The sequence below is a fragment of the Hibiscus syriacus genome, unplaced genomic scaffold (assembly GCF_006381635.1).
Source record: "Hibiscus syriacus cultivar Baekdansim isolate YM2019G1 unplaced genomic scaffold, ASM638163v2 tig00112980_pilon, whole genome shotgun sequence".
NCBI classification, from domain to species: Eukaryota; Viridiplantae; Streptophyta; class Magnoliopsida; order Malvales; family Malvaceae; genus Hibiscus; species Hibiscus syriacus.
Window position 1 is genome coordinate 325633 of NW_024063430.1, and position 27148 is coordinate 352780.

General features: G+C 34.7%; 3 pseudogenes; 1 reads left to right on the forward strand and 2 right to left on the reverse strand.

Annotated features, from left to right (window-relative positions):
* Positions 1-2661: 2661 nt before the first annotated feature.
* On the reverse strand, positions 2662-20497 carry LOC120184915 (annotated as a pseudogene).
* On the reverse strand, positions 5249-8703 carry LOC120184916 (annotated as a pseudogene).
* A 1312-nt stretch (positions 20498-21809) lies between the features above and the next one.
* LOC120184914 lies at positions 21810-26044 on the forward strand (annotated as a pseudogene).
* The last annotated feature ends 1104 nt before the right edge of the window (positions 26045-27148 follow it).

The following is a 27148-nucleotide window of genomic DNA, read 5'->3' on the forward strand; positions in this document are numbered from 1 at the left end:
AAAACCTATTTCTCCCAGCACATTCAACTGATCCTTCTCCTTAAGGTGTTTAATTAATAAATTCACCCTTTTAATGCTGCATCTTGTCGACACTTCCTACATTTTTTAACAATATATATGTTATAGTTCTTATATATTTTGTATCAACGTTTACAAGTTTAATGAATACCTATTTTCTAGTGCTTTCCTCCGTTCTTTGGACTCTTTACTATCATTCCTTGACTGTGTGATGTAAGGTTCCTTTTCAGCATCACTCATTGAATTCCATTTGGACCTCACATCTTTTTCACCTAATATTAAACATAAACGTTTCTTAATCAATACATTAACACTAAATACTAATACTACTCAATGTCAATTTCATTTTACATACCGAACCGCTCTGTGTGCCATCTCCCTTCATCCTTTTGCATTCGGCCATACTGTTAACATTTAAAATTTGTAATCAATTTAAAGTTTATCGATACTTTAATCCAATTACCATTTCAACAATAATAACAAAAGGACATTGATACTTATAGAAGTACATATATCCACCCTTTGGTTGCTTTCGAGTCTCGGCCTCAATTTCAAAGTCATCTGCTCCACCAACAATTTTCCAACCCATTGACTCCATTTTTCCTTCATATATCAGTTTACGCAAATCAAATTATTTCGTTACATACACTTTATTCAATATACAAATATAGATAACTACTCTTGTGGTAAAACGATTTTCTTCAAAAGAATTTGAATGGCCACACCAAAATGTGTCGGCACATTTATACAACCTATAATATCATTTTCTACCTATAATATTTAATAAAAGTATCGACATTTATATTTTTCCTTGAATATCTATTTCTACCTGCAATCGGTCCCAAATGCTTCCTTACTCCAAAACCCCAACAACACATAAAACCCTATCGCGATTACTGTAATAATAAAAAATTAGGGTTTCGACAACATACTTTTCGATTCGACTGCAGCAACAAACAAACAACTTCGCTTTAGAAACGCCTTCTGAAATGCAGCAACAATTACTCTTCGATTTCAAAAACTCGTCCGTTCTATCTTTTTCAGAGGATATTTAGCTATGGCCTTTATATTCATCGGATATGTTATTTATATTTAATCGATACAAATATAAAAGTGTCGATACTTTTATGTCAGGTGTCGATACTTTCGAAAGGATAATTACCTATTTCTTTGAAAGTGTCGATAATTTATTACACGTACTTACGAAAGTATCAACACTTTCAATATATCCGGTATCATTTACCGGTTTTATCATTTTGATACCGGTTTTATCATATTTTTACCTGTTATATCGTTGTGGATCGATATATTTTTTTAAAGTATCGACACATTATAGGCGCTATAACTGCTTCTCTTTAAATTCACAAAGTGTCGATCCTTTATAACGTATCGACACTTTTAAATTTACCGGTTTTATCATTTGTTACCGGTTTTATCATATTTTTACCTGGTATATCGATTTGGATCGATATATTTTTTAAAAGTATCGACACTTTTAGGATTTAAAACTGCTTTTAAAGTTATGTAATTTATGTTTCAATTTATTTAATAGTGTTTCATGTTTTCCACTACAATATTAATTTAATAATTTAATTTACACAAAATTTTATTTGATTGTTTTGATATTTTATAAAATATTATTTAGAATTTAAATTTAACAATATTAACCAAATATAATAATAAATATGTTTTCAACAGTGAAATAAGTATGAACACTTTTATAAAAATGATATATACTTTTTTGAAAGTTATGTAATTTATGTTTCAATTTTTTTAATAGTGTTTCATGTTTTCCACCTACAATATTAATTTAATAATTTCATTTACACAAAAAATTATTTGATTGTTTTGATATTTTATAAAATATTATTTAGATTTTAAATTTAACAATATTAACTAAAGATAATAATAAATATATTTTCACAGTGAAATAAGTATGGACACTTTTATAAAAAGGATAGATAATTTACAATATAACATGTAAAAATATGACAAAACCAGATTCATTATGACAAAACCGGTAAAATTTACTTGATATGTTAAAAGTATGGACACTTTTATAAAAAGGATAGATACTTACCGATAACCAAAGTTTATCGGTTACCAAATTTTTTAATAGTTTTTCATATTTTCTACCTAAAACATTATTAGTTGTCAACATAATAGATACCGCTAAACCGAATTTATTAAATACATTTTAATGTATCCGGTAATACTGTATATTAGCCGTATATTAACCCGCCTTTCCTGAGACATTCGCCGCAACATAAAAATATAATTATTTTTAGAAAATAAATCACGCGTACAATATCCGCCACTACAACATTTAGTTCGTTTGTAATATGGTCTCCCAACAGTTACTTCGGGGACCATATTGCAAACAGACTAAATGTTGGGAGATTGTATTACAAAATTTAAAAGTTAGAGGACTTAAATGAAAACTTTAGAAAAATTTAGTAACCATTATTATACTTTACCCTAGTATTAATTAACGGCTGTGACAACCGTAGTGTGACACTGCATACTGCCGCAACATAAAAATATAATTATTTTTAGAAAATAAATCACGCGATAACGTGTACAATATCCGCCACTACAACACTAGAGCCACAGTAGCAATTTAATGGAGTACTATTGTGAAGAGAGCTCAAATCTGAAAGCAAAGGCCAGATTCCTTGAATTTCTGCTCAGTGATTTGATCCAAACGCTCACTCATCTCGTCACTCAGCAGGTTTTTCCAGTCCCCAACGATTCCAGTCCTGAAAAATGCACTGTTTTGCATCCCAAACCATGGATCGACGCCATTTTTGTTCACCTCCAGCTCCAAGTTCTTCAACCTCTCCAAGCTGCACCTCCATATCGCATCTTCAACCTCTTTCTCATTACCAAAAGGTTTTCCCAGGAACAAAGCTAGCTTCTTAACCTCTCCAATGGGGTCTCTTTTAAGGTCCTCGTACTTTAGAAACATCACCTTGGGCTTTCAAGCTCTGGTTCCAGTACTGTAAAACATGGTCGAGGAATGGTCCGAAATGGGAAACGCCATTGATGAATAACTCGAATGCTTTCTCCAACGGGTATGGACCTTGTGGTGTTCGCCGTGCGTTGAAGAAATGCCACATCGAAACCAATGTGTCTTTAGGGTTTCAGGCTATGTAAACAAGCTTACAGTTGGTGGTTTTAATGGAGTCCGGTAACGCCGTTTAAGGCAAATGAGCGTGGAAGAGCCTCGGAGACTTCATTGAAGAAACGTCTGGCGGCGGGTTTGCTGTGAAAACTTGAACTTCCAAGGTCTGAACGTAGACAGCGGGGTGGTTTTCGACGAGCGGGTCAGGGTGGTGGTGGTGGTCGTCTTCGTTTGTCTTGGACAACGTTTCGTTGTCGGCGTCGACGGCGGAGTTGACGATGGAGAAGCAAAGGGCTTTGAGCCATGTGGTGCCGGTTTTCATGGAGGATGCTAAGATGATATCGTCGTCTCGTGATGAGAAGTGTGAACGGAGTGCCATTGTTGCTTGGAGGTGATAAGATCTGTACCAGAACCCTTCCCATTGATACAAAGGAATGTCCCAAAAGCTTTCCATAGGAAACTGAGCTAACATTGATTTGAAGAACTCGGATGAATCGGCCATGACTCAGCTGCTTTGAAGAACTGGTATTCTTCGTGGTGGGGATACTCAATACATAGCTGTGTTGCTCTGCTTTGGAACTACAAGGATATACATATGTGTACAAGTTTTATAGGCGTATTTGATTTTTTTTTTCACGTTTAAAATTTTATAATTTAGTTTTAGTCCTGTTAAGAAAATTTTATATATATATATATCAATATCATTTTAGTTTTAATTCAACCGTGTATATTAATAAATATATAGAAATAGTTATTCTCTTGAATAAATAGAATTTATTATATTACAAGTCCTCAAACTATGACCTTCATTCTAAATTGGTCTTTAAACTTTTATTTATTATAATTTCATCTCCAAACAATGATCCTCATTCTAATTTGGTCCCCAAACTTATGAACATTTTAATTTAATCCAAATCTATTGATATATTCTAATCACATCCCCTTTAATAGAATCGTTAGGCCAAGTTATTATATGTTTAAAAAAATAGGTTAAACTAATCACATATTTGGATGAATTTGGAGATGAAATTAAAAAATTCAAAAGTTTAAGGACCAATATAAATGAGGTTTATAATTTAAGGATAAAAGTGGAATATTCAAAAGTTTAAAGGTTAATTTAGAATGAAAGATATATTTTTATTTTTATATTAAGCTTAATTTAAAATTAGGGTAAAGTATAGTAATGGTCACTAAACTTTTTTAAAGTTTTCATTTAGGTCCTCTAACTTTTAAAACTTGCAATACAGTCCCCAACATTTAGTTCGTTTGCAATATGGTCCCCCAATAGTTACTTCGGGGACCATATTGAAAACGGACTAAATGTTGGGGGACCATATTGCAAACGGACTAAATGTTGGGGGACTATATTGCAAGTTTTAAAAGTTAGGGTGTCAAAATGAAATCTTTAGAAAAGTTTAGTGACCATTCCTATACTTTACCTTAAAATTAAAATACTATATTTTTGGGGTTCAGAGTGTAATTTTACGATTGCATCAAATTAAAACTTCATAATTTGTAGATGACTAAACAAGAATTATACCACTTTTGGGGTGACTGTGGCCCCTACCAGTCTCATATCTGGTTGTACTCACTTAAGTAACCAATCAGTTAAACATAAAAACAATTGTGTGTCCAAATAATAAAAACTACATCATTACTTTAACGAAAACAACTCAAGATGCTGAAGTAAAGATTTTAGTGTAATAAGGGACTAAACCATAGTTAGACCATTTTGGTTCAGCACAAAGTGGATGCTTGGGTCTAAGAAGAACCCCCAAATAATTGGGCCCAAATCATAGGAACATGGTCAAGTACATCCCTATGAGTCTAGTTCAATTTTTGATGGACCTAAATTTGACCCGAGTATTATATTCTTCCAGACGTAATTTGACGGAGCAGAGAGATGTATATCATTGTATTTATCGTTAAATATATAAGAAATAATTATAATATTCGATATTCTTTACCCACGAACATTTCTTGTTTTCCAAGAAACTAGTAATTTAAAATCCCACCACCATGTTTTTTATATCTACTACGGAGATGGAAAAAAGGAAAAACTCTTAGCAAAAGGCGACGGTATTTGGAAACACCTGCTTAGATCTTTCTAGAAGGGATTCTACAAGCATGGAAGAAGAGAATGACACAAAATGAACACCCCCATGATTTAGAAAAGCGCCGGCAAGCCGCTAAGCTCCTCCGGTTCGCTCGATTACAAGTACTGTTCGTGTATCCTGGCTCAGTTCTCTTCCCACCACAGCCTGACATGCATCTCTCCAAATCTTTCCCGGATGCACGATATAGGGTGATGGGATCACATTTCATCAAAGAATAGTTCATGCTGGATTTGTCTAATCGTGGGAGTAAAATGATTTGGTAAAAAGCAGGATAAGTGACTCGGTAATTATGCTGTCAAAAGAAGGTTTTTACAGCTTATAATTCTGTTTCTGAGGGTTGGTGGTTCAAATCATATACTTGTTTACAGCAATGACTTGAGCTGGACCCATCAACGTAATAATGAAATCAAATCCACCGAAGAAATGGCTTTTGGCGGATTTCCAATGATTCTTCAGTGCTTATAAGTTTAACTTTTATGGATCTCGGATCATATTCTCAGCAATTGAACTTATCGAAACAAATGAAGGTTTCTAAGATGTTTAACTTTTACTATCAGTTATGATGGTCCAGGTCAATATTGGTTGTTTATAGGGCAAACCAACTATATAGCTAATACTGAAGAATGCCATAGGACCGTACCTGAATCTAACTCGCCTAAGCTCCCTTTTGCCCCCTGGCAAGGCTCTGATATAGTAATATAAACCCCGGGTTCATCTTGTTCAACCCACTCAGTCTCGAGATCAATGTCATTGCTGATGGATATCTCTCCCGAGCGATCAGCCTCTCTTGATGAGCTACTTCTCATAGAGGCATCCATGGATGATATCTCTGTCTTGGCACCACTAATACTTGAAAGTTATGGGGTTGAGGTAAGACCCGAGTCACAATAATGTCGAGCCTGCATCTGGTGCTGATCAAGTGAATCTGACGATGAATAAGCCATGCCAATCCCAGTTGGACGATGTAAGTGGAGGGGTAAACGATCTTTAGTCAATGGGGGTGTTACAGGACTTTCTTGTGCAGATTCCATTTTTGAACTCTGTAAAGAACCAAAAGAATGGCGTTATTTAACATTCAACATAGAATAGTGCAGGGCATTGGTATGATCAGTTCATCCCTATGCAGCTCGGACTCTTTGCCATTCTTGAAGCAATCATGGCCAACATTTGTGTTCGATAAACGGACGGGTAACTTTTAAAAATCTAACCATATCCAACACTCGCAACAGAGTCCGAGTAACATAGATTCATTCACACGATGTTAAGCAGGCAAACAGCCTAAGAACTTGCCTCATCTTCAGATCTAGGGGGTGTTGCTAGTGGGGAATGCCTGGCGGTGGACATTGTAAAGTTCCATGACCCTATCATAATTCTCCGCCCACCATCTTTGAGCTTGCCATTTGTCAAACATTTCTCGACTAGTCAAAGAAAATAAACCATGTTTCAGCACTTCTGATGTTCAAGATATTAGCATCCAGAAACCAGACATTAGAGGTGCATCATATGCATGTGCCAAAATGGAGCAAAACAGTAACATGCATCAGGGAAGTCAATCACAAGTTTTGGTTAATTTTTTTTTATTAAGCCAAAGTGTTTACAAGGTACTCTTTTTTTTAAATATTCTCAATAATTTGACAATGATTTGACAATGAAAGCTATATCATCCATGCTGCAGTCTTGATGCTCAGACTCGGAAACTTTAGAAATAACAATCATTCCCTTCCCACTGGATGAAAAGGAAGGGAGGGAGAGAGAGAGAGAAAAGGATAAAGAATAGACTCAATGTAAAATATTTTTTAATTTTTTATAATATTTTCGACTGTTAAAGAATGTAGGTTTAACAAGATGTCATGAAAAAAATTAATATTGTAGATTACACTAAAAAAATTAATATTGTAGATTACACTCAACAGAAAATATTATATTTTTATAATATTTTTTTGGTGCTCCTTTTATTAATCTTAAATTTGACTATCTATTTAGACTCTTCCACCAGTATTAGTAAATATAAATTTTTACCGTTTTACCCCTAACTAATGAATTAGTGTGCATTTGAAAGTTAATTTTGTCAAAATGTATACACATTAAAATTTTAGATTTATATATGATATATCAATAATATCTATATATCATCAATAGATCAGATAATAATATGTTAAACAAGATAATAATATGTTAAATATAGTTAAAATATGATTTTAATTTTTCTAGTTCTAATAATATAGAAGAATTATCGATGAGTGTTGGTACAAGTGATTGAGATTAAAATATTTGAGTTTATAAGATTAAGTTCGAATCTTACTACCGTCACTATTGGTGGGTAATATGTAAATTCCTATATAAATTTCAATTGGGTCTTATGTATGTTCGGACCCTATATTAGAAGAGTCACTCATAACATAAACTTTTAATTATAAAAAAATAATGTAGAAGCATGTACATCCAAAATAAATTTAAATTTATAATTATATGTCAATTCATATCAGGGATGAAATAGTAAAATTCAAATTAAAATGTCAGACAACTTCATATAGAGAATTTTTTTTAAGATTTTAAGTTTGAATAATTAATTTATAAAATGTATAAACGTGTATTTATTGAATTTTAAACTCGAAAAATATGAGTTAAAAAATTAAAAATCTAAAATAACTGCAACCGTAAGATTGAAAATCTAAGCTACGGAAAACAGATCGGAACCATTGAAATTAGAAAAGTGGGAAAATAAATAAGGGCGTGGCGCACCTGAACCGTATCCTCTTGAGATCGTTGCCGCCGCGGGAAACTGAAAGAAAGGTGATAAGTACGCCGGGCTCCACCTGAGCCACCCACTCTTTCGGCTCATTTTCTTCGACGAACACGACCGTGTCGACTCGGCGCCCACTCAACGATTTCGACGTCGCTTCTCTGCTCGAACTCGATATCCCTTTCAACCTCGATTCCATCTCCGTTCCCCACATCCTCGGTGTCGCCGAGTCCCTCAACCGACTCTGCGTCGTGCAGGGGTTGCAGTGCCTGTATGACCCAGACGCCTTCAGCGCCATGTCCTTGAACTAAAACACATACTAAAGAAGAAGAAAAATCATTAAAGCCAAGCGAAGGCCAAAGAACTCGAAAACGGAAAATCTAGACGTGTAAAATTGAGAGTTAAATTACCTGAGAAGTGAGGGATTTGATGGATTGGTTGTGCTTAGTGCTAGGAGTAGTAGAAGAGTCTGTTTCCTCTTGTTGACTCACCGAGTCATCACCGGGTTGCTTCGAACGAGCTACGCACGTCAGCATTGTTGTTTTTGAAATCCTCTAAAAACTAAGAGAAGCACATTCAAAACCACATTTGTGATTTGTCATAATTTTAAGAACCAAACAACGAAACACTAATAAATTCATCAGCAACTTTTCATTCTCCATTTAAAACAGAGTAAAACAAGAGAGTCAGAGAGATTATGATCAACAACAATAAACGAGTTTTCGAGTTTACCGTACAAAGAAACAAAAATTCAATTCACACCCAGAAATATTAGGATCAGTGGCTGTTAAGAGAGAGAACTAACAAGTAACAACCAAGGGTTATACTTGGTATTTCATTATCTTTTTCCCGTCTCTAGTTTCAGAGAGCTCGATATTCGAGACTCAGTAATGACTCGGATCTCCTCAGAGCCACGTTTAAGTTAAAACGATCAGAGAATCTCTGTACTAACCCAAAATAGAGAAAAGCAAATTTAAACAACAAAAGGGTTTTTGTTGAGGAGAGGAAAGGAATAATGAGGCTCTCAAATCTCATCGAAGGAGAGAGAGGAAAGGTTTAAGAAGGTGCATTCGCGAATGGTTATCATGGGACAGTGTTTTGTTGCAGTTTCTGGCTGTATATTGTACGGGCAGTGGGGACTTCGAGCGAGAGAGAGATACTGTGGTTGGCGCAGGCCATTACTGGCACAACCGATGTTTTCTCTTCCAATAAGCTGTTTGATCCGATGCGGGAATTGTTTGGTATTCATAATAACCGTTATATCTAAGAGCAGCCAAGAAAAACAGAATAAATCATGGGATTAATTTATGATTGTAATTATTAGAGATTATGAGTTCGAGTACTAGTGATTGTAATAAAGGTAATAGAGTATTTGTTGTTAAATTTTTAAGGGTGAGTAATTAAAATGAAATAAAAATTAAATGTTAGGTATGATTTTTTAAAAAATAAAAATTTAGGTATTAAAATGGATAGACCTGTAGATGAACCAAAGGAACACGAACAATGGTGTATTCATGTTCATTTGTTTAACTTTAACCGAACAAACGGAGTATGAACAACAAAACGAAGAGAATTTATTGTTCGTATTCATTCATTAAGAAATTTAGATTGTTTATGTTCGCTCATATTCGTTTGTTAAAATGATAAATGAACATAAAGTTAATTAGTTTTATATTTGAAAATATTTTTTCTTTTCAAATAATTTTATGATTTATATTTTCTTTAATTGATTTGAGTAATTTTATTTGGATTTAAAAAGTAGCTTGATTTTAAAATATTGGCGAAGGGTAACTTTTGTCCTATAGTAGACCTAATTTATCACTTTCACCTCTATAGTATTTTCGCATCAATTTAACCCTCGAAATTGCTCAATTGTATCATTATATGCCATGCCCCTAACTTAAAACTCTAAACTGTAATTCCTAAACCTTAAATCATGACCTACAAACTCTAAACCCTAAATTTAAACTCTGATTTAAGATTTATAATTTAGAGTTTTAAGGTATAGAATGTTACAATTAGGTTGACTACAAGGGCAAATGTGACCTTTAAACCTAAAATATTAATGAATTTAATGTTAAAATTTATTAAGTCTTAATATTTCAAATTGATCTGGAGATTAGGTTGAATATAAACGAACTGATTACCAAACATTCACGAACTTAAATGAACGAACGAGCCTTTGGTTTGTGTTCGTTCATTCAATTAAACAAACATAAAATTTGGTTCATGTTTGTTTGTTTAATAAATAAACGAACTTCTCACCTAGTGGCTCACAAACCTTTCTCTGAATGTTCGATTTGTTTACATGCCTAAAAACGGATTAAAACTGATAGTTTTAATATTAAATGTACAGTGTAACCTAAAAGAATATTATAATCATAAATAAAAAGAAATAGTATATTTGAATAATAAAGTGGCCGACAAATTCGATGGGCTGAGTTTAATCATTGAAAGCCCAATGAACTGGATTAACTCAGGCTATTATTAACTCAGGCGGTCAACTAGTTAGTTATGATAAGGACATCCATGACCAATATTGTTCTATTAGGATGAGGGGTTCCAATATTGACAATTGAGAACTTAGCAAAATAGGTTGGAAGGATTATCATTATTTTTACGGTATTCGATCTAAATTAATTAATTAATAGATCAAATATTAGTATAATTTTTTTTATCTAATTTGAATTAATTTTTTCAAATTTATTATTTAATTATATTTTTAATCTAATTTATTTTATCAACATCGTTACGATTTGAATATTGATTTTAATCTAGTCTGATGTCAGTTTCTTTGAAACGTATAAATATATTTATCAAAATATAAAAATATAGTTGAAACGTATACATATATATAGGTGCATCAGTAATATTCATTGACTTAATTATAAAATAAGTGTCCAAACTATATTGTTTTTCATGAATATGTGCTTAAATTATTTTTTGAATGATTCCAGTGCATAACATTACAAACATTACTATTTTGGGTGTCCGGACTATCAAAGACATTAATTTTCTCCGTTAAAAGGCATGTGTCATATTTTGATAAATTTAAAAATTTTATTTAAAATTTTAAAAAATGAAATATATATTAAAAAAGAACAAAATTTTTGAAATAATCCAAAATTTTGGAAACCTTCATTGTAACCCCTAAATCCATACTGGTTGCCGGCTTTTGCTATTGGTGAAGCTCAACCCTATCTCACCTCCCTCCGACAACCAAAATCCTTATGAAATCGTGACCAATCGACGATGAATCGACGTTTTATACCTTACGAACCTTACGATAAAAATCGCAATACCACACGATTCCGATGGTCAATCGGTGGTAACTAGGACACCACATGACTGAGAGGATGACAGGGACTATGTCGATGGCGATAGGTTAGAATTAGGATTTAGGGATTTTAAAGATATGGGTTTTTTTTTTATAATTTGAGAAAAATTAGGATTTTTTATAAATATGTTAATATTTTTTAAAATGGATTTCAAAATGATTAGATTGTGACATGTGTCACTTGACAAAAGAAATAAACGTCGAACACCTAAAGTGGTAATGTTGAGCACCAAGAACATTCAAAAAATAGTTTAGACACCTTTTATAAAAGTACTATAGTTTGTAAACTTATTTTGTAATAAACCTTATTCATTTCTAAGCAAAATACAAAATCTGAAAAAAAAAACAGTACAAAACAACGTTAGAGAACACAACAAAACTAAGTGCATTAAGCCACATACACCATGCAACTCGAGAAACAAGAAGCACATCAGGGATAAAGGAGTGTTTTATACATATACATATATGTGTACATACATGTGTCATATTGTATACAATTGTAGTTATATTACATAAAATAATACGTAAAGGAGTGTTTTGTAATTTATAATATATGAATTAAACCCATAATTTATATTATCCCTAAATCATTCTATTGAATTTTAAAATTTAGAGAACAAATAAATAAGGTTAATTTAATTATAATATGTGAATTAAACCCATGATTTATTCATGATAAAGAAACTAATAGAGATTTAGACCAATAATTTGTTTCATTACAATTATTGATTCTAATTCATTGACGAACAAAGGAATAGTTTAATAATTCTCATGAAACTCGTGCATTGTTGATGTTGAGGGTAGTTTCAATGAAATATCATTGCTTACTCATTATTTTATTTAAAGAGACGAATTTAAATTTATAAAATTTTAAAGGTCGAAAATACTTTTTTAATAAAAAATACATAAATAAAATTTAAAATATATGATAATTTTAAATTTTAAAAGATTACACCCTATCTACGCCGTCTAGGTCCGTCCCTAATTACGTATTAATCTTATCAAAATCTCTGTAATAAAATTCTTTAATTAATAAATAATTTGTCAATCGGTCAAAGGAGGGACAACATCGAAAGTTAAAAATATTTTATTACAAAATCCCTAATTCATGTTTATCTACACGTGGCTCTAGTTCCCAATCTTTATAAATAGAAAAAATAACTTCAGTGACCGAAAATGCCTTATAATATATGATTTTAACTAATATTTTTTGGATTTGTGAAAATGACCAACAAAATCATAACGCGAAGTCCAATTTCGCAACACATGTTCCAAATTCGCAACGCGAAAGTCAAAATCGCAACATGAAAGTTAAATTCGCAACGCGAAAGTCAAAATCGCAATGCAAAAGTCAAATTCGCAACGCGAATAGGTAAATCGCAACGATAATATGTAAATCGCAACGCGAATATGTAAATTGCAACGCGAATATTATTTTCGAATTCGAAACACAATATTAATTTCGCAACACAAATGTAAACAGTATAATCACAAATCATAACCTAAAACCCTAAATCATAACTCAACCCCATCTCCATCTCTCACTCTCTACGACGACATCCGTCCCCATCTCCGGCGAAATCTGTCCACATATTTGGCGACCCCCTCTATCTCTATCTCTCAGAGCCACCCTCACAATCATTCACGGCCACAAATGGAAAATCAACCATCGAGGGTTAGTTTTTTTTAATTATTTTTTAATTTAAAATTTTTGTATTATTATTAGATTTTTCATATTTAAATTGATGATAAATTTACTGGTAATTTCAATAATAGATTAACCATTTCACTTAGATTACTTAGTAAATTCATTCGGTTTTTATCTTTGTTTTGTCTTTAACCCTGTGAAGTTAGTATTTGCCTTTGTTTTGTCTTTTGGTTGAAGTAATGCAATTCATTCAAGTTTCAATTTGCATAAGAATAGTTTTTGAAACTTAAATTCGCAACATGAAAATGAAAATCGCAACGCGAAAATGAAAATTGCAACGTTGCGAAAATGAAATTTCCATTGCGATTTTCATTTCGCGTTGCAATTTTAAGTTTTAGAAACTACTATTCTTCTGCAAATTGAAACTTGAATGAATTGCATTACTTCAAGCAAAAAAACAAAGACAAATACTAACATCACAGTGTTGCAAATTTAAGTTTCAAGAATAAACTACTACTCTTTATGTTATCCTTGAACCAGCACTAAACCTATATGTTGTCCTTTTATGTTTATATAAGTGCTTACTTCTGGAATGTTATCTAATGCATTTTGTGAACTATGATAGAATAATGAATATCGTGCTAGTTTGAAACATATTTGGCTTTGTTTTCACTGTTTAATATCATGTCTGTTTATAGTGTATGTTTTTTGTATATCTAACTTGGTATGTTATTATTGTTTTTGTTAGGAATTTTTTTCGGCTTCATTGACTCTAAGGAATAAATTAAGCCTAGCCACTACAATTGCTAAGACACTTACACCTGTACAAAGAAAATTGTTTGAGGATACTTGCTTCGGGCCATGGCTGAAAGTACAACATCCAAGTGGACATGCTATGTTGACCCATTTGTTTCTTCAGACCATGACTGACGATCTACCCGAGAGGATACAACGTGGTGATGAAGAGATATGGTTTCATTTTCCATCGGCGTATACTTATTTTGGGCGGGAGAAGTTTTGCTTAATCACTGGTCTACTCTTCGGACATGATGAAGTAGGTAGGTACACTAGTCATATCGTTCGCCCATCATGGTTATATCGGGTTTTTCATGAGCTGGAAAAGGCGAAGCCCAGTTTACACGTCAACGACTTGAAAATATTACTTCTTCGAGGTGGTTTTACTCGGATGGATGACCTTGATGTTGTCTGAGTATGCCTTTTATTACTTTTGCATGCCAGCTTTTTAGGCAATGAGGGCAAATAACCTATTTATGAGGACCTAATATTATTGGTAGAGGACCTAAATGCATAGAATGTGTTTTCGTGGGGTTCATATCTATGGAAAGCTACCTAGAAAAAGTTATCGTCTGCCTTTGAGGACCGAAAAAGTTTACGTGGCCATGGTTCCAAATACACTTTGGCAGGCTTTATTTTGGCCTTTAAGGTAAGAATTTCTATTTAATGTTTCCAAAATTATAATTAATTATTTAACAATTACTAATGTTTGTGTATTATATTGTTTGTAGATTTGGATATTTGAGGCTTTTCCCAACATGTAGACATATGCAATCAAAAAGTCAAATGATATTCCTAGGGCTATTTTCTGGATGAGGAAGCGGCGGTTGGATTGTGAAGAGTTACTACCATATATGACGATGAATGATGTAAGTTAACACAAATACTACCATCTATAAACAACTTATTACTAGTAGACGTTTAACTTTGTTTGAGCTTTTATATTGTTAGGAGGCCAACTATCCATTACAGAGGCTGACACCCACAGAGGCTGAGCTTGCCATTGATTAGTGGCAAGCTAGTAAGCATTTTTTGATGACACAGATGATGAGCACCCCCCACTTCGAGAGCCATCACCTGATCGAGCCGATTCTACAGCTCGACACCCAGAGCCATCACCTCCACAACAAGAGCCATCACCTCCACAACGAGAGCCATCACCTATTCCATCACATCATCGAGCCTCTTCTCCACCATCACCTCATGATAAGCGACCGACAAAGATGCCACGATATTTATCTCCCTATTCTCCACCTCCACGGGATGAGTTAGGGGAGTTACGTGATGAGGTCAATGCTTTGAGTGAGGAGGTCGGTACTTTACGTGACGACAATGGTGCATACTGTGATGAGGTACGATATTTACGTGGTGAGGTAGAGGTTTTATGCGATGACAATGGTGCTTTACATGGTGAGGTATCTACTTTACGTGATGAGGTAGTCGCTCTACGTGAGATTGTTACATCGTTGCATAATGAGGTTCATAATCTACGCAATGAGGTAAATTTGTTTAATACTATACTAAAAATGCAAATAACCTTTTTTCGGCATTATTTATTTGTTTATTTACTGATTTATGTATTATTTTATTTTTAGCGGCCCGATAAGGTAGATGCTTTTCGTCAGGTTTTTCTTACACGACGGGTTCATACATCAGACGTCATGCACGTGCCATTACATCTCCGTTCACCCCAATAGTGCCAATACTCCGTAAGAAGAATCCCGATTCACCTGTCATCGTTCAAGAGGCCTCTCATATCGTTCAAGAGGCCCCTATCATCCTTCAAGAGGCCTCTCCCACCGTTCAAGAGGCCCCTATCATCGTTCAAGAGGTCCCTCCCACCGTTCAAGAGCCCAATTCACATGGCGTAATATGTCGACATATTGATAAACCCCCTCACGTGCCTGACATGATGGATGAGAGTTGGCTTTCGTATGAGTTACTGGTCAGTACCATCCCGGCATCTGAAATGAAGATGAGAACACTACCGGACATAATTCTGGATAATACCCTTTGGGCTAAGACCGCAGTTAATTTGTATCTACATGAGCGGAGCCAAGGGTGTTACGCTGACATATACAAACTCGACGATGATATGCATTTGTTTCTTGATCGGTCTTGGTGGGGTGTGTTATTAGGGGTTGAAGACAATGACTATTTCGAAGGGGGATAAGTCTTATATTCTTCTTATATTGCATTTTGATTAATTTTTTTTAAATTTATGAAATTCACTAATATATGTATTTTTTATAAAACAACATATTGATGCATGGGTGTCACGTCTTCTGATAATAAGGAAATTGAAGAAAATAAAAATACTCGATAGAATATTATGACGACGTCTTTTCACGTAGCTCACTTGAAGGATCAGAGAGACACTTCAAATGTGTTGGGTAATGGTAAAACTAAACTTTATCCTGCGTGGTGGGAGGTCGATAAGGTTAGTATTTATTTTTGAATATTTTAAAGGTGTTCATAAATAAATTATTGATGTGCGCAATTCAATTATTATTTATGATTGCAGGTGTTTATCCCTGTTTTGGAACGTCGTCATTGGCTTCTCGTCGAGCTTCAGCTCCCATCCCTGAAGACAATGGTATATGACAACATGTTGAATTACATACCATTGTCTGATTTGAGAGAGATTATTTGTAAGGGATGGAGCGCTGATTTGGCTAAAAACTTGGAGGCGATTGATTATTGGACTAATTCTGGAAACAAGAAGCCAAAGAAGTTCAAAGTTACAATGATCAGAAACGAGACCGCGCCACAACAAACGCAATAAGCCAGAGGGGATTGTGGTCCTGTCGTATGCATGTGCTTGGAACGTTTGACGACAGGAAGTAAACATTTTCTACCTCCCACAGATAGAGATAGAGGTGCAATAGGCTTGTGGTTTTGGCATTTTATGGCTAGAGCGATATATGCGAGATGCTGCCTACCTACATCCGCGTGCTGAAAGTGTGCATAAATAATTGGTAAGTTTGAGCAAGTGTTGTTAACATATATACTCTTTGCTGGTTTGAAAATGTTTGGTTAAGTACCTAGAATTCAATAATTTGTTATTTGTTGGTTTTAGATGTGTAGAAAGTGTTGTTTGAGCAAATGTTTGGTTTCTGTAGGTTAATCCTGATCCTGAAGTGAGCTGCGTGAAATTGATGTATTTGTGCATAAACAACTGTCTGGGGTACATTTTTTTGCTTGTTTAATTGATTTGTAAAATTTGATTTGTTTAATTGATGAGGAAATAAGAATTCTTTTTTGCTTGTTTAATTGATTTGTAAAAGTTGATTTGTTTAATTGATTGTTTAATTTCACTCTGTATTATGTTGAAGGCAAAAAGACCAGAAAGTCAAAATCGCAACACGAAAGTCAAAATCGCAACGCGAAAGTCAACGCGATTTTGACTTTCGCGTTGCGATTTTGATTTCGCAACAATCGCAACACGAATTTGATTTTCGCGTTGTGAATTCAAGGTAAACACATTCAAAAAGATAACATACAACAATCTGATAAGTGTAAATAAAAATTGTTTTTTTTTGTTTAATTGATTTGTTGTTTAATTTCACTCTACATTATGTTGAAGGCAAAAAAGACCAGAAGGTACACTTTCGCAACGCGAAAATCAAGATCGAAACACGAAAATCAAAATCGAAATGCGAAAGTCAAATTCGCAACGCGAAAGCCAAATTCACGTTGCGATTTTCGCGTTGCGAATTTGATTTTCGCGTTGCGGTTTTGACTTTTGCGTTGCAAATTTGAGTTTCGCATTGCGAAAGTGTACCTTCTGGTCTTTTTTGCCTTCAACATAATGCAGAGTGAAATTAAACAACAAATCAATTAAACATCTTCACGAATTTTACTTTCGCGTTGCGAATTCAAGGAAAACACCTTAGAAAAGATAACAGACAACAATCTGATAAGTGATATCAACTGAACAAATCATAGTAATGTTCAAACTCAAGTTACTAACGCATGTCTAACTGAAAATGTATGCATTCACACATAAAATACACATAATACAACGTTTGCATTTAAAAATCACCTAAGTTAATAAGTCCCAAAAGGTGAATTCGGTTGTGATTGTTTTGATTTTGATTACGATTTTGATTTCCTTTTGCTTAGCACCATATGAGCTTTGGATTTTGATGAGGATCCATATTTTGCTAGAGGAAAAGATGATTGTGATGGCACTGGTGATCCACAGGTCAACCTTGTATGACCACTTTCCTTGCACCGACTACATGTTGATATCCTTTTCTCTTCACCCTTAGACGGTATACGATTGTGATTTTTTGGTCGGCCAGGTAGCCTGCTGTCCATGACTGGTGGCAAAACTGTTTGTAAATCATCTGGTATGTTCCACTCAGAAGGATGTGGAATAGGGTAGACAATCTCCGCATAAGTTTGCCGATATACTTCTATAGTGTAGCAATCCATAGCGTATGCGCTTGAATCATCTTGGTTTAGATGAAGAGCAACTTTTATAATATGGCCACATGGATAACCAGATGTTTGCCATTTTATACAACTACAAGTCTTTGCATTTAGATCGACAAGCCCATTTAAGTTATTATCCAATACTTCAAACAAAGTGTTTGAACATGGTTTAACTATCCATGACGTTGACTTCACAACACGTTTCGTTATCTTTTTTTCAGTCCATGGTATAACACGACGTTCCAATGTTCCTGTAAATTTAAATAACTAATACTTAGTAAAATATTTAAATTAAATATGATAAGTTACGAATTTAAATAAATAATACATGCATGGTTTCTTTTCTTGTAGTACCACTGTTGAATAGAGGCTCGAAAAAAACTCCATTAACATAGTAATGGGTAATTTTTGGGAATGACGACTTAGAGCGTTGATTGATTATGCACTATTAGACGTCATGAAACCATACCTTGCTCCAAGTTGATGTACTCTTGACCATCTTTCAAACCCGACATCTTCTAGTGTTTGAGCACATTGAGGCAAAACACGTCTTAAACAATTTATATGCTTATTAAAATCCACTTCCCGATAAGCTTTTACAGTCTTCCAGTATGTCCATTTATGATTTTTTATACCAACAAACCTTGATTTTATATTTCTGTACAAATGAACACCACAAAGTCCATGAAAAGCATATGGGAAACACCTTCTAACAGCGTTGTCAATTAAGTTTGCCCTGTCGGATATGATTGTCAGATTACTAATAGAATATATACAATCCCTCAAATGCCCCATAAACCATGTCCATGAATCAGAGGTTTCGAATTTGCCAACCCCGTAAGCTATTGGCAGTATCCCATTGTTAGCATCCATGGCTACTACTAATAAGTTTACTCCAAGGTATCGATCTTTCAAATGTTCTCCATCAACTATAATAACTGGCGTATACAAGTAATAAATGAACGAATCTACACAATAGTCTACACAAGAAATATAATCATTTAAATGTGAAATGCATGTAACTAACAAAAATGAGTCAACAAAATTATATTGATTTACTAACCGCAGTACCAATGGTGATAAACAGCAACTCAAAGCGTCCATCTCTATCTGTTTTGATATGAGTTACCGACCCAGGATTTTTTAGCTTTAAATTTTGACAATAAGCCGGCAGTTGGGCAAACGATGCTTCTGGGGACCCCCTCAACAATTCCAAGGCATAACATTTAGCTCTCCAAGCTTGAGAATATGAGATACTAATCTTGAACCGAACATTCATGTCAGTCATAATTTCATGTCCCCGATATACCATGCCATTCAAAAACATTAACTCAGCCAGAAAACCACCCAACACATTTTTGTTTGCCTGTCTATGGTGAGGAAAAACTTGGGTTCTTGAACATGTATGTTTATCAATAAAAGTCCTAACTTGAAACATTTCGCAATCTTTTATCCTCTTTGCAATCATACGCCACGTACAGTTTTTGTCAGTGATACACTTTGTTTCGAAACGATATTTTCTTGATTTGTTAACTTTTAGTTGATAGTCATCTTCCACACATTTCGTATACAAAGCTATCTTCAAGTCTTCATTTGTGTCAAAATAATTATCTTTCTTGATATGAATAACTTTTGTGTAACAATCAACTGCTATCTTTACCAACTATTCTTCCGGTATCTTAAGTAATTCTGACATATTCCAGTTATACTCCCGTGGCATTTTCTTCTTTTTCTTTTCTCTGGGGACTTCTTATTCTTCATGGTTATATTAATTACAGAATGGATGTTCAACATGTTCATTCACAGTCGTAACTTCCTCCTCATTATCATAAACAACATCTTCAGAGGCAACGGCTGTTTCATCATCAAAATTCAGGTATTGACCAATATCAAAATCATTACACGCAGGGTTTGTTTCTTCTTCTGAAACATCATCAAAATCTGAGTATTGACCAAGATCAAAGTCCGGGTATTGACCAAGATCAAATTTCGAATACTGACTAGTACTCACAATTTTTTCTGTTGGCTCATCATCGTCTAACTGGTCAATACGAAAACCAGAATTTGGTGCTAAAAGTTGATTGGGTTTTGAGATTGTGTTTGATATTGTGTATGGTATTGGAAAAGTGGTGAAACAAAATTTTCTTGGTGATGAAATTGTGGTGGAACCATTAAATTTTGAGGTTGATAACAACGTTGTACATTGTGAGCACCATAAAGTGGGGTTGAAGCACTTAGTTGATTACTACCCGCTAGTGACCCAACTTTACTACTTCTAGGTTCAACAACATACAATGTAACATCATCTTGCGAAACACTAATGTAAGCAATGAATCTTTCAACATCTTCATTGTCGGTTAACAAATAAACTTTACATTTTCTCTGATAAGATAGCCTAAATCTACTTAAACACTCTAAATTCAATTTCTTTGCAACACATAACATAAGAGTTTCATAAGTTAACTTTTTTAATGACAGTTTTAGTTGAAGATTCATGGGTAAAGGCATATATTGTAAAACACCATGAACATTCTCCCATGACCCTCCAAAATACAAATTTATCCAAACATAATCAACATTAGGTGATTTCATTCTACAAATTGTAAATTAATTTACTAAACAAACGAGCTATAAACTAGATATCATCACTAACATCGAGAAAAACATACATTTATTAAGTTGATAGTTGATAATTTGGGAGAGAAATCATTGAAAAATTATATAGAAATAAAATTATGTAAAAAAAAATAGAGATGGGGAAAGATGTCGTTGGATATTGGAATGGATGTCGCCGGAGAGAGTGATAGATGGAGATGGAATGAGTTGCGATTTAGAGATTTAGGTTATGAGTTGCTGCTCCTGCGTAGTTTATATACCCAAAACATTTGTGTTGCGAAAATAAAAGCTGTTGCGAAATTAAAATTTGTGTTGCGAATTTGAAAATCGAGTTGAGAAATCAAAATTCATGTTGCGATTTAGAAAATCTTGTTGCGAAAAGGAAACTTGTGTTATGAAACATAAATTCGCGTTGCGATTTACATATTATCGTTGCGATTTACCTGTTCACGTTGCGAATTTGATTTTCGCGTTGCGATTTACATATTCGCGTTACGATTTACATATTATCGTTGCGATTTAACTATTTGCGTTGCGAATTTATAAAATTGCCACTAACAAATCACCGTTGAAATCCACCGATTTCTGTCGCCACCTTCACACCGCCATCCCATTGTCTGACAACCGTGGGGTCAAACGACAATCAAGCGGCTTCCGATACTGCTGGCATAAAAAAGAAAATTAAGAGTGGGATCCGCGGTTGGAGGAATCTTGGAATATTAGAAAAAAGAGTTTACTCAAAGCTTATAAACAATATCCAATCATATGCTTCTACTTGTAATTTCGCCGGCGGCTGTTGTTATCTTTAGCATCGCCGGTGTCAACTTGGGAGGATAAATAAAAAAAGATTATTTTTAAGGAGGGGGTTTCCGAATCAGGATCATTATTAGCCAAACGATAGAGCATTTATTGATAATAGTAGTATTTTCTCTCTTTGGAATTTTAAATACGATGTCGTCTTTGCGGCGGCGGAGGAAGGGAATGGATTCGTCAAAGTCCCCGAACTTTGTAAGATCCAGAATCGAAGACGAGGACGAGAAGAAGGGATTGTTCTCGAGTCCCAGGAAAGAAAGGAATACTTCTCAGAAATGGTCGTATTGGGACAGTTGTTGTTGGTTCATTGGTTTTGTGTGTTCGATGTGGTGGCTCTTGTTATTGTTGTACAACACAATGCCCGCTTCGATCCCTCAATACGTGACGGAGGCGATAATCGGGCCGTTGACCGACCCACCGGGTGTTAAGTTGAGGAAAGAGGGCTTGACGGTGAATCATCCCGTGGTGTTCGTCCCTGGGATTGTGACCGGTAGGCTCGAGCTATGGGAAGGACACCAGTGTGCTGAAAGCTTGTTTAGGAAACGTCTTTGGGGTGGAACCTTTGGGGAATTGTATAAAAGGTACCATTAACTTTTGTCCCTTTCTTTTTTTCCTTTTGTTTTCCCTTTCTGGGTTTTGCATAAAAGGTATCATTGGCCTTGGGAAGGCCACCAGTGTTCTTTTCTGATCTTGATTTAGGTTGAAAGTTATTAGAGAAAGTTCCTTAAAGCTTACTGATTTGCACAAGAAAATATTGCTTAATTGATTTCTATAGTTGAAGCCTTCTAATTGTTGCAAATGCTTTTTCCTTTTGTTTTATGTTTGATTATGGGGCATTGGAAATGCATCTCTGGTTACTCTTTTCTGCAACTTGATCACTGTCGTGCTGTGTGGATTAGAATACACTTCTTTGCATTTGGTGTGTTTTCTAGCTAGAGCATCTCAATAGATAGTTATAAAAAAACATGTGTTGGTATGGCGAATCTTATACTCTTGCGAAGAAAAATACTACTTAAACTCTCCATAGGTCTTATTGAACTTTGTTGTTTAGAGCCAACTCAGGAGTTTCCCTGTTTTATGATATCATTACCCTTTATAAATGTTGGGTTGCTTCAAGTTTTGAAGAAGGCCAACCTGTCTTTCCAATGTGCGATGTCTATGTAGTTTCTGGCTATTTGATCGTTGAAGTAATACTGCATTCTCTTGACATCCAATTCCTTCTTGGTTTTGCTTTCTGAAGTTTTCTGATCAATGCTTCGTCTGTTTGAATATGGTTGCTATGCTGACTTTAAACTTCAACATTGTTCTTTTTTATTTAATGAAAATGCCATTAGAAGATCGGAAATTGTTCTAACTTAGACCTGTTATTGCTTTCTACCCTTATCTTTTAACTATTTGCAGAAGTTTTGTCATCCATGAAGTTTAATAAAGTTTATTTCCCCACTGCTCTTCCAATTTCATTGTAGACCATTATGCTGGGCTCAGCACATGTCACTCGATAATGAAACTGGACTGGACCCTCCGGGTATAAGGGTCAGACCAGTATCTGGATTGTGGCAGCTGATTATTTTGCAGCAGGATATTTTGTTTGGGCTGTGTTAATTGCTAATTTGGCTCAAATCGGATACGAGGAAAAAACAATGTATATGGCTGCCTATGAATGGAGGTTATCATTCCAGAACACTGAGGTATGCAATTGTATTGTTATTGCTCGCTGAAATGATGTTATCACTTAATGTCTATTTGAATAAATCAGGTCAGGGACCAAACTTTGAGCAGAATGAAAAGTAACATAGAACTCATGGTAGCAACAAATGGTGGGAAAAAGGTAGTAGTCATTCCGCACTCAATGGGTGTCCTGTACTTTCTGCACTTCATGAAATGGGTAGAAGCAACAGCTCCCATGGGTGGTGGGGGTGGATCAGATTGGTGTGCCAAGCACATAAAGGCAGTAATGAACATCGGTGGACCCTTTCTAGGTGTCCCAAAATCGGTCTCAGGACTATTTTCTGTTGAAGCCAGGGATATAGCCGTTGCCAGGTACCTCTTTGAATTATTTTTTTAACGAACAAAGATGTATTTCTTGTCTTGGTAGTGTTTGAGTTGTCATATTTCTACATTTCAAACCAATGAATTGGCCTCATATATGGTTTCCCAGAATTTCTGTTGCATGATATAGTTTTCCCTCACGCATGTCACTCGGATCATGTGCTTGGAAAAATGTTCCTGTTATAAAGAGCTAACTTTTCTAATGCTTTGCTTTTATGGCGTCAGTTTTACAAAAATAAAGTTTTTTCATTTGATAAATCAGTAATAAATCTGACTTTTCTAATGGCTTCCATTCTGATAGTATTGTTATTAGTTCTTGAGTGAACAAAGTAAAAGGTTAGATCAATGTTAAGCTATCACTAAAATATGCATCATTGTTCAATTTGCATTACTCCCTCAACATGTGCACCCTCTGTTGTCGTTTTCTTAAGAGCAGTCATTTCAAGCAAGCAATTGTTGTAGTCAGTTTTGATTTTATATTCCTAGAACCTTGGAAATAGTTTCTTTTCATAATGGTGTTATCGTGCTTTCTAGCGTGCTGTTGCATCTTAAAACCATACCACCATGTTTCAATTCACTCTTCGTAAACATAAGGTAGTTTTGTTCAGATATGAAGAATGTGCATGTTTACTTTGTCTTGGGAGCTTGATGAAATGCTAATTGTTAAACAGGGCTTTCGCACCAGGTTTTCTGGACAAAGATGTGTTCGGTCTGCAAAATTTCCAGCATTTAATGCGGATGACCCGTACATGGGATTCCACCATGTCAATGATACCAAAAGGTGGGGACACCATCTGGGGTGGACTTGATTGGTCACCTGAAGGAGAAAGCTTTAAATGTGGCGCAAAAGAGTTGAGGAACAACAGCATCAATAGCATGGTACAAAATGCAAATATCAATTTGGAAGATAATGTGAAAAGTGTGAATTATGGGAGAATTATTTCATTTGGGAAAGATGTGGCCGAGGCGCATTCTTCCACGATCAAGAGGGTTGATTTCCAGGTACCATCCTAGCTATCATCAAATTATTTTGCTCAAGTATAAGGATCATCTCTCTAGTTTCAACACCCTCCTTCTATGTCAAATGCAAGCATGCCCTTCTGGAAAATTTTATTCATTAAAGTGCAATTCGGAGATGATGGTCATTATACATTGTGCTTTCTGCTTTTGCATGCTAGGAGATATTTGGTTTGCTAGTTTGTAGCCTGAAGTTCATATGATTATTGTTGATCAGCAGGATGCTGTGAAGAGTGTTAAGCTGCCCAACTTAACAACCAACTGTGATATATGGATCGAGTATCATGAATAGGGAATCACCATATTAAATCAGTTGCTGATAACAAGGTTTACACAGCTGGATCAATATTAGATCTGCTTTATTTTGTTGCCCCCAAGTTGATGGCACGGGGAGGCGCTCATTTTTCGTATGGGATAGCAGATAATTTGGATGACCCGAAATATCAACACTACAAATATTGGTCAAACCCCTTAGAAATAAAGTGAGGTTTTTCGACTTCTGGGTTATTCTAGTTTTTTTTTCCGGTGCAGTAATTGTAGTTAACCATGAAGGTGTCTTTAGAGAACCCTTATATTGAATGAAATGATTCAATCATGATATAGTATCTTTTAATTTGTTGAGTTTGCTTTCTTAGCCAATGCCATAGCTTAGCTTATCTTCTTAGGATTACTAGACTTGCGGTTAACATTTGTGAGCTATTGTTGTTAGTGAATTGTCTATTTTCGACCAGATTGTTTTGCCTTTGAGTTTCCTCATTCCTCCCTTTCTCCATGTTTACTTGACAAGTGCAATATAAATTTCCAGGTTACCAAATGCTCCAGACATGGAGATCTACTCAATGTACGGAGTTGGAATCCCTACGGAAAGAGCTTACGTCTACAAATTAAATAGTGGCACCGATTGCTCTATTCCGTTTCAGATAGACACCTCAGCCGAGGGTGACAGTGAAGATTCATGTCTAAAAGGTGGTGTTTTCTCTGCTGATGGAGATGAAACAGTTCCTGTTTTAAGTGCTGGATTCATGTGTGCGAAAGGTTGGCGAGGCGAAACTAGATTCAACCCTTCAGGCATCCGTACTTACATACGGGAATACAATCATGCCCCTCCGGCTAATCTTCTCGAAGGCCGAGGCACCCAAAGTGGCACTCACGTGGACATAATGGGGAATTTCGCATTGATCGAGGATGTTTTACGAATAGCAGCAGGGGCCACGGGCAAAGAACTGGGCGGAGATCATGTTTATTCCGATATCTTTAAATGGGCCGAAAGGATCAACTTGCAGCTCTAGCTTCCACCAGCACTCTGCGGAAGGTGAGCACTCAAAGGTCAATAGGTGAACTCAGTTAAGAAAATGAAACCATGAAACAATCCTGTTCCTTGCTTTAATGCCTGTGTGTTCTTCGTTCTTATAGTGACGACGGAGACGGTGCTCCCTCGCCGGCCGGCCGGTCATCTTGCCTGGGAATTGTTGTTGTGTGATTTTAGCCTCGAACAAGCCTCCATCGACCTTAGCAAATGTGGTGTTACAAAATGGCATTAGGTTATTAGTTTTTACAGGCTCCTTCAATTCCAGGAGCACAGTGATAGTCACATATAATCCTCAGATATGTTCCATTAAACTGTTTGATATGTACTTCAGTTCAGTACATAGCCCAACCTTTTGAAATAACCTTTTGATTTTTGACCTTGTATGTTAAAGAGGAAAATGATAGCCCAACCTTTATGAAATATTTTATGAGGAAAAATTACAACCGTTTATCTGAGGCGGTGGTTAAGATATTGATGAATTTTCTTTGAGTTTATGAACATATATTAATTATAGATATGACAACTTATAAGACTTAAAATGATTTAAAATTAACAAATGTCAAAACATTAAATTATTTAATTTTAAATAATCAACATTTATTAAATATTTAAATTTGATTTATTATCACTTAAGAAAAGAAAATAGGAAGAACAATAATAATATACACTAAATAAATTACAAACACCAAATCCACCTCAGAACAAACATAAATTTTCGACAGTGAAGGGCGGCTGAGTGTAATAAAATAGAGGGGTAAATTATAAATTTGACAATTAAATTTTACTCTATCTCCTATTATGCTCATTGTATTTTAAATATTTTCAATTTCTTCACTTAATTTAATACATTGAATTTTTTATTCACTCAATAGTTTTCTCAATAACGGCATTATAAATGAGTTTTTATATAGATATAAAATGATGTAATTTTGGTGATTCTTTTAAAAACAACATCGTTTTAAAGTTGTTAACTATTTAACGGCGAATGACAAAAAATCCAATATAACAAATTTAGTAAGAAAATTAAAAGCTTTTAAAGTTTAATAAATAATAAAAAATAATAATAACGTTTAGTGATGAAATTTATAATTTACCAAAGAAATTAAAGCTACTAGAAGAGTA